Genomic DNA, 12,728 nt, shown 5'->3' on the forward strand with positions numbered 1-12,728 from the left:
TGCTGGGATCTCTAGCTGGTCACTGTGACCCCGAGAAAAGTTGGAAAGTCTCTTTTCCCAGCCCGGCACTTGAAGAAGGAGTCAGAGTTCTCCATTTCTCGGTCTCAAGGTTGTTTATTGTATCTTATCTATAAAAAATTTTCTCCTGCCCTGACGAGGTCAGCGCAGCAGGACAGTCCAGGCACTCTGCCTGCCCCCAGGGTGGTGTTATGTCTTTATACTAAAAATTACATATGCAATGTTTACAATTACTTTCCAATACCTATCACCTATGTTAGACAGTGAGCTTCTGCTCTAAACCAATCTGCAGGTGCCAACATCACAGCAGAAGATGGAGGCCAAGAAGAAGAAGGAGAAAGGCTGGACACACCCAGATCCCTCCATCTTGCCTCCTGAACCCCCATACCAAAAACCATAAAATCTACTTTTCCAACCTGTGATAGCTTCACTAATATTCTACTTAAACTTTTGTGTCTTGCTGATCTTCATCTAAGGTTGGTAATTTGCTCCACGGGTCATAATCAAAACCACAGGCATTTTGGGCTCTGTTCCAGGGTCTCTGAGCCCCCTGGCAGGGGTCTTGGCGGCTCAGGACAGCCAGAGGGATGTCCTGGGTCCTGACACTGCTTACACCCAAGCTTCTTTCAGAATGCTTCTTTCAATACTACTAAATCAGAAAGATGAGGAAAAATACACGCAGAGGGCTTCATGGCATAAAAGTGTAATGATGGAGTCATGCTCAACACCCAATGTAAGAAAGGCTCAGGAATTCTCTTCTTCCTTCATAGCTGTCACTGGAGGTGATATTAGCTCCTAGAAAGACATTTCCTCTCTGATTTAAACACTTGAGAAAGTGAGGGTCTATTCAACTAGCCAGCATTCCAATCTCACATTGCTAGATTTAAGGTTAAACTCAAGTTTTCCCTGTCATCTCATCCTATACTCAATATACAGAATCCTGTTATTTCTCTACTTGTATAGGATCGTGTCAAACCATCAGCCATAAGTGCAAAATACTGGAGAGGAGAATATAATTTTAAGAGGAGATTGATCTTTTTCTTTTCTTCTATCAAAATATCAGAAAGGTCCTGATGGCTTTGCCCTAGAAAGAAATAGTCTCATACTGGTATCATGACTAGGAGACCATCACCTCCAAATCCTATATACATGAAATGTATTCAGGCTTCACTAATTCCATCCTGCATCTCACCAGTACTTATTTTCTGAATTTCTTCTGAAATTGCCTGGTTTTGCATCTGCACCGTACTAAAGGGCAGAGGAAGGAATACTTGCTATTTCAATGGACTGCAGCTATTATCATGCGCTGTTGCAAGGTATACAATAAAATCCTATTTTGGTGGAGCCCATGGATGTCCTTATGATATAATGGAAGGTGCCAAATGTGTACCTTTAATCCTAATGACTTCTATTCTTGGTAAAGAACTAACACGTTCTTTAAAGAAGAGATAAAGAGGTAAAGAGATATTAGAATGTTACATGAAAAGGAAACAAAGAAGTAAAAAGGCTTGGTGCAACTTTGCATTAGTATTCAATGCAGCAGTAAATTATAAAAACAAATTAAGATTATTTAGTTACTTTCAAAATATAAGAAATCGTTAGATATTGAGAAAAAATTTGCAGTATCTTCACCTGAAACTTAAGAAACTACAGAACATTTAAAATTAATGAACTGTTTAAATTTTCTGTGCATTCGTGTGGAAATCATTACAGTGCTATTTTTGTAACGCAAGACAGTAGAAATTAAGGAAAAGAATTTAAATACAGAAAGAAAATTCAACTAATGCAATTAAACATAAAAATAGTTCAAGAGAACATCCCACATTAGCGTAAAATCAAAGTATGTTTGCTAATTATTAGAAATATAAAGAAGGTGGGATTCATTTATATCTTGGTTTATATCTAGGTTTTTATTTGTTCTTCTTACACTCTACACTGAGCTAGCAATTAGCACCAGAAGTCAATAAAAGTGCTTGAAAACCTACTCATGTAAACTAAAAATAGAAACTGCAACTTTGCGTCTTTAGTGATATTTAGAAGTTTCTGGTATCAATTCTAGCAGCTGGGATAGAGAATGAAAATTCATAGGGGAAAAAGTAAATTGAGAAGAAAATAGGAAGGACACAATTAATCTTAAAATAATGCTGTAATGATGTTGATGTGAGAATGAGAGGGTTTTTTTCCCTTATTGCTTTCTCCATGCAAAAAATCTACTCCTATCCTTTCTGAAAAACTGATTAAAATAATCAGCCTCGGATGTTAATTCCAATTAATTCTGAAGTCAAAACTTTGTCATTGCCTGTTATTAAAAATCTTGGCTGATTTTTGCAGAATTCGGGTTCTTCTAGTCCTCACTACACCTACAAGAATCTAAGTGCATGAAATCCACAATGCTTGCTCATTCTGAAGTGACCTTACTTTTTCACAGGATAGATAGATAGATAGATAGATAGATAGATAGATAGATAGATAGATAGATAGATAGATAGATGGATGTATATCTTAGGTATAAAAATACCATGGGTATCAGTTTTTTTCTCTCTCCTCTCTCTCCTGAGATAGCCTAGCATCAAGAATTTTGGTGCCTGTATTTGACAAAGCAGTTCAATGGCTCTTTTAGACTTTAAAATAGGTTTTATATTTCATTAATCTTGGGGAAATGAGTTTCTGTCCTCCTTATTCCTAAAATCTGACCAAATCTCCATGCCTCTCTTCTGAGGTAACACTCATCCTCTCCTAAGGAAGCATAACAGGTATGGGAAAAAAAGGATATTTCAAACGAATGAGTCTGACTCTATCCCAGCTCTCAACATAATTACTTATGCTGAATTCTGCATCTGTGCTAATAGCTAGATAGTTGCATGCATTTTAAACGTCTTTTTTTTTTAAAGAAAAAAATCTATTATGCTCGGTTTGAATTATGAGCAGAATTAGGTAAGTCAGGTAGGTGGGGAGAAATATTTCCCAGGACAGAATGGGTTTTATGAATGTAGTTTCCAATTTACACAAATGTGGGATGCAAGAGTTTCCAGCCCATAGATTTTAGTGAGAGATTTCAGTCTTACTATCTTTTTTTTAATCTTTATTGCCTAAAAATTAATAATCACTTTTCTAAAAAATTGTAATTATTTACAAATGTAAGGAATTAAAGAGTTTATCTTATGTTCCACTGTTTCAGGTTATGTATATTTAATGCTGAAAAAAGGTGAGTAAAAAATGCTATTAAAAATATTTTTTCGGTGATTTGTATCAATTTATTTCTGAAAGGAAACTGTATTTTAATTAGTACTGCGGAAAAATAATCTAATATTTGATTGCTGATTATTTCAATAGAATTTAAAAATACTGTATATAAATGAAATGCAAAATACATGTTTTCAAAAAACCTGGAGCACTTAAAATAAAATATTAATGAACTAATTTCTTTTTGAGGTAGATGGGTTAGTTCCAGTTTTATCAACACGTAATTCTACAAACATCATGTCTCAGCATTTCTAACCTACTTCTTATTCATGGATCAGGAAAGGAAAGCAAGCTTTCATATTTTGTTTCTTAACAAGATGATTTAAAGCTGAAAGGAAGCAAAGATCATGTCTTTATCAGAAGAACAGTCTACAGCTTTCAAAGACTGGGTTGTGTAGTCAATGATATTCTTAATTTACACAGTTTATTTTTTCAAAACTAGAGTGGCTTAAATGAATTTCTTGAATAATTTTTTTGTTCAATTTAAAATTTTACCAAGGACATTAGAATAATTTTATACCAAAATACATTTGGTTCGTCATTTCCTTTTTATCCTGACATTTTTGGGTTGTTTTTTTTAAACAAAAAAGTGTGTGTTTCATCAAATTTATAAAAAAAAAATGCAGAGGAGTTTATTTTTATTCCTCTCCACTGTGTATATTTCAAACTTTTAATTAGGAACATTCGCATCGATGAACATGCTACCTTTACATTCTATTGTCTTCACTTTTCCATTGTAAAACTGTTCTGTGAATCATTTTCTATTGAATGGAAATTATAGAAAAAAATTCCAGAGAATAAAGCATGAATTTACCTCCTTGTGTAATAAAGAAAATACCCTGAATTTGCAGAAATACATTTGCTATTTCGTCACAGCAGTGAATAACCCTATTTTCTCTGAAAATATGGCGTCTGTATCAAAATAAATGAATGTAGGTTAAAAAAAAATGTATAAAATTATAGACACTGTGTAAATCCATATTGCATCCGAGTGCCAGCCTGGCTATAAATGTGGAGATGGGTAACAGTGGAGAAGCTCAGGTTTGAGCCCTGCTGCTCAGTACCAAGCCCTGCCATCTGCGCTGCAAATGCTGGAGTGAAGAGTGCACGGCTCCTCCTGGATGTGCAGAGATGCAGCTGAACGTGGGAGCAGCTCACAGAGATGTGGTCCAACTCTGTGACAGGATGGGTGCCAAAGCACTCCCCACACCACGGAGCAGCAAGCCACACACGAGGGCTGGAGCAGCTTCAGAGCTGCACACAGGTTTTATCTACCACGTTCTGCATGTTGGAGCTTTCTAAGATATTGAAATGCTTTTGACCACTTTCACATCTTCAGTTTTCAGACAGAACATGCGCTACCACCAATAGCTCCAGAAACAAATCCATTTCTAAGTATTGTGAAAAAGAAGAATCAGAAATGTTTCCCTTTGCATACTTTCGAGATAGCACAGGTGAATTATCAGCTAAGCCTGAGTCCTGTGCTTAACTAACATTAAAATGTCAGGGATTCATGGAAACGCCAGTGTTCTTTGCTCTATTCTTCAGTGACACAGTGCTTAAAACATCCTTCTTGCTTTCACACAAAGGATCATGTGTCTCGACAACAAAAAGATGTAGAAAGGTGGTGAGGTCCTGGAATGGGCATTCCAAAGTCTATCCAGGTCGGTACAGGACTAAAAAACTCTTGGTGGTTTGTGCTCTGCAATATCCGTATGCAGGCCCCACGAATGTACCCATGAAAATACACTTAGTGTCTTAATGTGTCATAGTCATGTTCAGGGAGAACAACAGGACAGTGCAGACCCTCATTTAATTAGTCTTCAAAAGTAGAATGTTATTTCTACAGAAAGTTATAAAATGACTGCAATTTTTGCATCCCACTCTTTTTAATTCGCAGGACTGTCATTTGAATGAAGGTTGATTAGTTCTGGCAATTTAATTGCAGAAGCACCTTTGGCCAGAAAAAAAATTAGGCAAATACTTACTTGTTTGGCTTTGTTTTTTACCTCCTCCAACTCCTGTAATGCCTTTAATGGATAAAAATATAAAATACAGGTATGTAGTAAATAGTTCTAATAAATCTCATCAGTGAGTAACAGGAATTTAATGTCTTTATAGTGGAATAATTTTTTTCTACTATTATAATAAATCACTTGGAATTATAATGATGGTTTCATTAGCATGGCTATAGTTTAGATCTGTCAGTTTTTCCATTTAATAAATAAGTATATATTCATACACATATCCCTATTTTTACCATGGGCTTAATTGTATTCTACAATTAAGCCCATGAAAATAACTTCAGACAGAAATTTCAGCTGAGTTTTTTTCCTCTATCATATTGCTGCTCTTGAAATTTCATCATTATGAGCTTACTTTCAGACATTCTGGCCATTTCTATTATGAATAATATGGTCTTGAAATTAAACTAAAACCTCCACATTTTCATTCTGTTCAAATGATTGTGTCATTCCAGAATGGTTTTTTTTAAGCTAATTAATAGTAAGTAATTTTATCAAAAAAGTATTTTCTCATTCTATTAAAAACTTGGTATCAAAAAGTAAATTCACTCCAAGCGATCAGCACATTACTTCGTTTTGAAAACTTTGTCATGATTATTAGTGAATAGACGAATGCTTGTGGGTAACACTGACCTTGACAGAACAGAGATGTCATTGCAGGACCATAAAGAATAGAAAAAAGTCCCTTATTTGGATAAACATCCAAAGACACTTAGTTATTATTGCATGAGAAAGAAAAAGCCCAAATAGTGAATCAAAATTTTAAAAAACACCTCAAATAAAAAAAAAAAAAACCATTACTAAGAGTATTCTTGAAATCGTTGTTCACTAGTAGTGTCAGTCATCACTGTCAGAGAATGTACAAGGTTTTTCACATGACATCACTGGGCAAAATCATTTGCTGAAATAGAAGTAAATATAATGGATTCTGCAATCCAGAAAGGAGATTCCTCCTTAAATTTAAGGTAAAATAAAATCTGATAATAAAAACATCTTCTTTTTTTATTATTTTTTTTAATTTGGAAGCAGAGAAGTGTCTTGAGAAAATCTTATATTCAGCACTTCTCTGATATATATTATGAAAGGTGACAACCTCAAAAACTGTAGGTGGAATATAATTAGGCTTTATTATCCCCATTTTACAGATGGCAGTCTGAGACATATAGCAATCAGAAGCTACATAATGCAGAGATTGTAAGACAGAACCTTTTTTTTTCTTTTTTTCCTGGCATAAAAGAGCTTCCCGTGATTTTATTAAACATTATTTGTATCTCACTGGGGAAAAAAAAAAAAAACCCAAAAAAAAAAAAAAAAACCACAAAAAAAACCCCCAACCAAACAAAAAGAATTCTCAATTTTCCCAGTCCTCAGTCCTACACTAAATCCTCCAGCATTTTATACTGCTTTCAGGTAAGTGGCCTTTTTGCAACCAAACCAATGTTAAAGACAATTTTCAGGGGTTTTCTGTGTTACACCATAAATGAGGCGATCAGCGGGGGTTCCCTCTGGGGTCTGGGTATCCCACAGAGCTGAATTCCTGAGGAGTGAATAATTCCAAGCTCTTTTCTGTCTGGAGAATCTGGGTGTGAGAAAAGGCAGCTGAAGTGCTTTGTGGTTCAGTCAGTAGGGGCAGATTTGTTCTGCAACCACAATGAGCCCAATAAGGAGGTCTGAAAAGGATGAGGGGGCATTTCCAGCTGCATTTTCAAGGAAAGAGGGTGCTAGAGAACACATTGAACACGAAGTTGTACTAGACAGCTGTACATAGCAGGATTTTGGTTTGAACAGGGTCTACTTGTTTAAAAATGCCAACAAATTAAACACGTTTAAAATTCTGGAGGATGCATCTGTGATTATTAACACCTAAATCTGGTATTTTGAATGGGTAAGAAAGAATTCTAAAAATATTTGGATTATCTTTCTTAGAATTTCATTGCTTAAGATTTGTGTGCATCCACCCATAGTTTTCCTTGTTGTCCAAAATACATATTTTTTAGGGTCTTTACAGGAAGAAGAAAAAAAACTACATACAAACGCTAAATCTGGCATATGGAAATTATCTACTTTTGTGAAGCTGCAGAAGACACTAAGTGTTGGAGATGCTGCTCAAAAGTTTATTTCTATATTCTTCTGACATTCTATCTCCCTAGATTTTGGATGTTTTTTGGTTTTACAATGAAATGTTTCCCACTTTATACAATATATTGTGGGCAGACAATTACTCTTCTTTGCTCTGTTTCACCCAGAAATATAAATTTGTGCCTGAGCCGTCATCAGAAAGTGTTGCACCCATTAAAAGCACACTTCAATGCTCTGTAGTAAATATGTTTTTTGCGTAATTCTTTAGAGTTACAGTCCCCATAAATGATATTTCCTATGTAAATTAAGTGTAATAACAAGATCTCTTAATTCACCTCTGAAATGCAACCACTCTTAGAAGGGAGATGTGGTTCAGCAGCTCACAGCAGAACAGTCCCCACCAGCTGGAGTTCAAGGTAGGCTGTGTGTTGTTACTTGCACTGAAATTTGGCAGACACTGACCCCCTACACCTTTGTTCTGTAGGATCCACATTATGAACAGTACCTGAAGATAATACTAGCACTTCTTTCTTCTTATTGCTAAAAAAACAACAAACAAACAAACAAACAAAAAAATAAACCAACAAACAAAAAATCCCCAAATAAATAAAAAAAAAACCAAACCCAACCCAAACCCAAGAGCCACTAAACTCTTGTTACTCATACCATAAATTGCCCAATGCAAGACAAAGCATACTTCTGGATGCAGCAGGTCTCTGGTCTGCAGAACTGCCTCAGAAATTCTTGTATTAACATTGCTCAGTCATAACACTTATGGGAAGAAATACTTTGTTACTATTGGATTATTCTTGAGAAAGTTTTGAGAAAATGAGAAGTGTTTAATGGCAGTTACCTAAAAATGTCTTTTTTGTGCAGTCACACTCAAATCAGTCTGGATCAACTAATTTTAATTATTAGCAAATTATTAGTGGATGACTAAAATTTTAAGGAAGTTTTAAAATCGTATCTGAAATTTTCCTTTCCTTCTAGATTTACTCAAACCTTTACTAGGTATTTCATTTAAATGACATTAATTCAGTCTTCTTACAGTAAGGTAGGTGAGCCTACATGTCTGAAGAGGATTGTTCAATTCCTAACTCAAAGATTTAGGTGTGCTCCTACATTTTGGGGGTGCTCAGACAGAAGGTCTAATCCACTATTCCAGGTGTTTTTCTCTTTTGCTCTCAAAGTTGTCTTCCCATCTTTTTTCCTAATTCATCTTTATAAATTCCTAGTGCCAGGTTGGCCCTTTTCCAACTTATCCAGCAGAGCCTTTGGGGCTAACACGGCCCTTACAGTTTTCCCTCAGGCTCAACATCCCACTCAGTGATGTCAAGCTGAATGTCAAATCTGAACAGGTTTTGGCTATTTTGGGTCCTCCCATGAAAATTTTAGATGATGGCAAGTATATGTCCACAGCCATCCACAGTGCCACAGTGATTGTCCCTTAAACTGGCATTTGTTGTCTGAAAGACTATTGCCTTGTATGCTGAAGAAAAAAAAACTTCTCTCTTTTCCCCTGCCCAACTTATGCCTGCATATACTTTATTCTTCCTTCTCAAAAAAAAAAAAAAAAAGGAAAAAAAGAAGCTTTGCTTATTTCAGCATTTTTCTTGGTTTCTTATAATCATTTGTATGTACATTATATAACACAGTATTAGCTAAAATTAAATTTTAGTATTGCTAGCAAATTCCCACAAAGAAAAATATGTAGATATACATTTCTTCTTAGGTGTGTTTAAAAATAAAATTAATTATCCTTTTCTGTGTATGAGCATTATTGTAGTGTCATCAATGGCAGCACAATTCAGAACCAGTGCTGCCAAAATCTGGTGCTACCCTGCACAGATGATGAGACTTCTGTAAGGATTAAACATTTTATGGAAAATACAGGTAAGTAAAGAAATTTTAGAGAGAAGCTTCCAGCATCTTTTGTGATTCATAATGCCAGTTTGTATAATTTCAATTCCAATGATTGCTGTTTTTAATGGATTAGTTTAAAATATAGTTCAGTATGTGGATATAGAATTTAATTAAAATTTGGTAAACACTCATGAACTAATAAACTCAAGGAAAAAAATTACCTCACTTTTCATTGGTTTTAAAAAATCTCACTTTACTTTCTTTTTTAAATTCAAATTGGTCATCCTTAAAGTTTGCCTGTTGTATTATTGCTCGAATTTTCCAAGTGGAGTAATTGCTCCTATGGTGTCATTTTTTTACATTCATTTTCTACCAATGGTAATAAACTGATTTTCATCCCTCATATATCAGTCCAATTTCTATTTTAAATTTGGTCTTCACAGTTTCCAGCTGGCTTAATTCAGGACCTTAAATAGATCACAAATTAAACTATGCAACTATAAAAATTACCTTTGTTTACTCTATGAATATCTCTGTGACTAATCAAGCACCTGATTAAGCCTGATTTAAGACTAACTGCGTTCTGCAGTCCCTGGACAAGGAATGCTATGTCTGTCTTGTATGTTGCTTGCTTTCAGAATTGCCTCTTTTTCCATTTGAAACCCTGCTGGTTTTATGTATTTAAGGTTCCTGCCACAGTTATTCTTCAAAACTAAAACAAAGAAAATAAGTAATATTATATTATATATGTAATTGACTTATGTCAATAATATTAATGTTATTATCAATATGTTAATATTAATATGTTCACAATATTATTAGGTTCTTGTTAACAAATTTTAACAAATGTTGAGTTTCCAATATGAATTGTGATTTTGGGAAATAGAACAGATAATATCCTGTTACTAGATTATATGAACAATGTCCAAAGGAATCTGTTCTACCAAAATTTCTTTCTTTCATTGGTTTTTCTAGCTCAATAGGATTAAAAAATATTAGTCAATGAAATCCAATAGTTCCTTCAAAGCTTTTTTTTTCTGTTTCATGAATAAACTGAGACTGTCAGGATATATAAATGCTGAAGAAAGGTGCCCAAATACATCAGTATGATGCTGAAAGAAGGTATCCTTTTGTATTGGTTTTGATGGGGTCAGGAAAAACCTTTGGAAGTTTCTTCAAATATTCTTACGACAAGAAATTGAAAAATAAAGTGATTGATGAACACTACGATGTCAATGATCATGTCAACAGTTATTTTTGGTGAAGTATCTAAGGCTATAAATGATATGTTAGATACTTGAACTGGAGTTAAAGACAAGAGAGAGAAACCTACAGAGGATTTTCTCTCCATTGTAATACATTTTAGATCAAGAACCCACAGCTGACTGGCACCAGCTTTTGGAGAGCAGGGTGCTCCTTGAGGACTGTCTGCAGTATTCATCACAGAGTCCTTGAGACACTCCTCCAAGTATTTTGTTACAATACTTTGCCTTGAACAGCTTATCTACTCTTTTTTTTGGTGATGCCTCTTCCACATTGAATTCTTTTTTCTCTGGAAGTAATTTATAGCATTCTGTCAATTTGCTGTCAGACATGATGAAAATGTATTTATTGAGTGTGAACCAAGCTCTACAGACACTACTCTTCAGCAGTCATGTTCATACTGCTCTGAGGTCTTTGACTGGAAAACAAATTGCGGCTATGGAATCCAAATAGATATATGTGGAAAAGTGTATTACTGCAACACAGATATTTGGATTAATTTTTGTAGCATTTTAAAAATAAACATCAGTTTGCTGATACAATATTGAGTAAAGATTTTTAAACTTCAAGTTAATGGAGAATTATAAATAAAGAGGTGCTTGCATTTTAATTTGAGATGAGGCAAAATTTCAAATTACATTATCATATTTCTGATACACATGCAAAATTAATATAAGATAATTGGGCACAGAAGTAAACAGATTTAGAATAAAACTCTGCTGAGTTTGAGAGGTTGATGTATTGTTTTAATTGCCAGAGTATTTTTTTCAGATTCAAAAACAATAAATCACAATCCATATATTAAAATAAAGAAACAAAGAGACCAACAATTCAGTTGAAAAGGTACAATCAGGGTAACAATTCCTTTATTCCTTTATACAGGATCCACAAAAATGAATGGAGCTACATTTTGTGACTTCAGGCATCTTACTTGACTTCTTTTGATATTCTTCAGTTTATCTGTAGCCCAGTGTAACAAGACTGCAATAGCAAAAAAGATGCTTTATCCCCATTATCATTCATGGATAAAGAAAATTAAAATGTGTGAATGGTAATGATTATTGTTTAAATATGAAAGTGCTACACTAAAACCTCACTGTATTGATGTATGTAATGCTTATATAAGCATTAAGGACTATTTACTCAAACTAATGGCAGATAAGCTTCGTGCCATCAAGGACATAAAGGAATTTTTAGCCATTCCAAAATTAAAAAGACCAATCCAAAAAATATTTTCATGAGAGTTCCAGGAATCCTGTGTAAGAATTTCCAAATAATGATTTTTATATTAATAGGAAAATTAATTGTGAATATTGTGAGAAACTTTGTCCTTTCATTGAAGCAGTTAATGAGACAATTAGAGCTGTTAAAAAAATCACATAAGATTAACCTCAGAAGAGCAGCATCCCGAATATCAGGTAGAAAGAATAGAAAACATAAGGTACTCTTAGGAACAATTTTAGTTACCTCTTTAAATATCAGATTAGGTCTCCTGTCACCATAGTTCCTGCATTAACTGCTACTTAGTGAGCACATCAATAATTGAACCAACTCACAGTTTAAAATTCTGAAATACCACTTATATATGTTGTCAATAGTATTTCATAATATTTATATTTTGGATAAATACTTAATTTGCTTATTTAATATTTCCAAAACACAATGAATATATGAATTTTATCTTGTTTTCTTTTTCATTTTGCTGATATTTTTGTGCTGCAGAGAAATTTCTCTTTATTAGATCTGATAATCTTTATAATCATACCTGAAGTAGTGACTACAGAAAAGAATGATGGACTATGTAGTGTGTCTTACTCAGTAAATTTGCATAATTTTTGGCTCTGAGACTGGGACTACTGGCCCTGATGTTTAGGATGACATTTAGCACCTTGTCTGGAACTGAAAATTGCTGGGTTTTTAATCCAAGACCTGTTAAACCTCTATTTACCCCGTCTCAACCCACATAGTCTTTTTGTATTGGGACATTTCATTTTCTGGCCAGATGAGCACCATGGTGCATATTTAAGTGAAATCTTGGTTAAATGCATCATGTCAGGAAGCAGTGGAGGTTGGCTGCCCCACATGACAAGGGGAGATGGGTGCCAGGCAAGACATCAAGCAGCAGCCTCAGAGGCTCAATCATAAATATGTCATTCACCATGAGGTGAGAGAACACGTTCATGATGGCAAACTCATGCAGGTTTGAGCCAGAACTTTAGTCAGCTCCAGTATGATGGC

The sequence above is a fragment of the Melospiza georgiana genome, chromosome 2 (genome assembly GCF_028018845.1).
Source record: "Melospiza georgiana isolate bMelGeo1 chromosome 2, bMelGeo1.pri, whole genome shotgun sequence".
NCBI classification, from domain to species: Eukaryota; Metazoa; Chordata; class Aves; order Passeriformes; family Passerellidae; genus Melospiza; species Melospiza georgiana.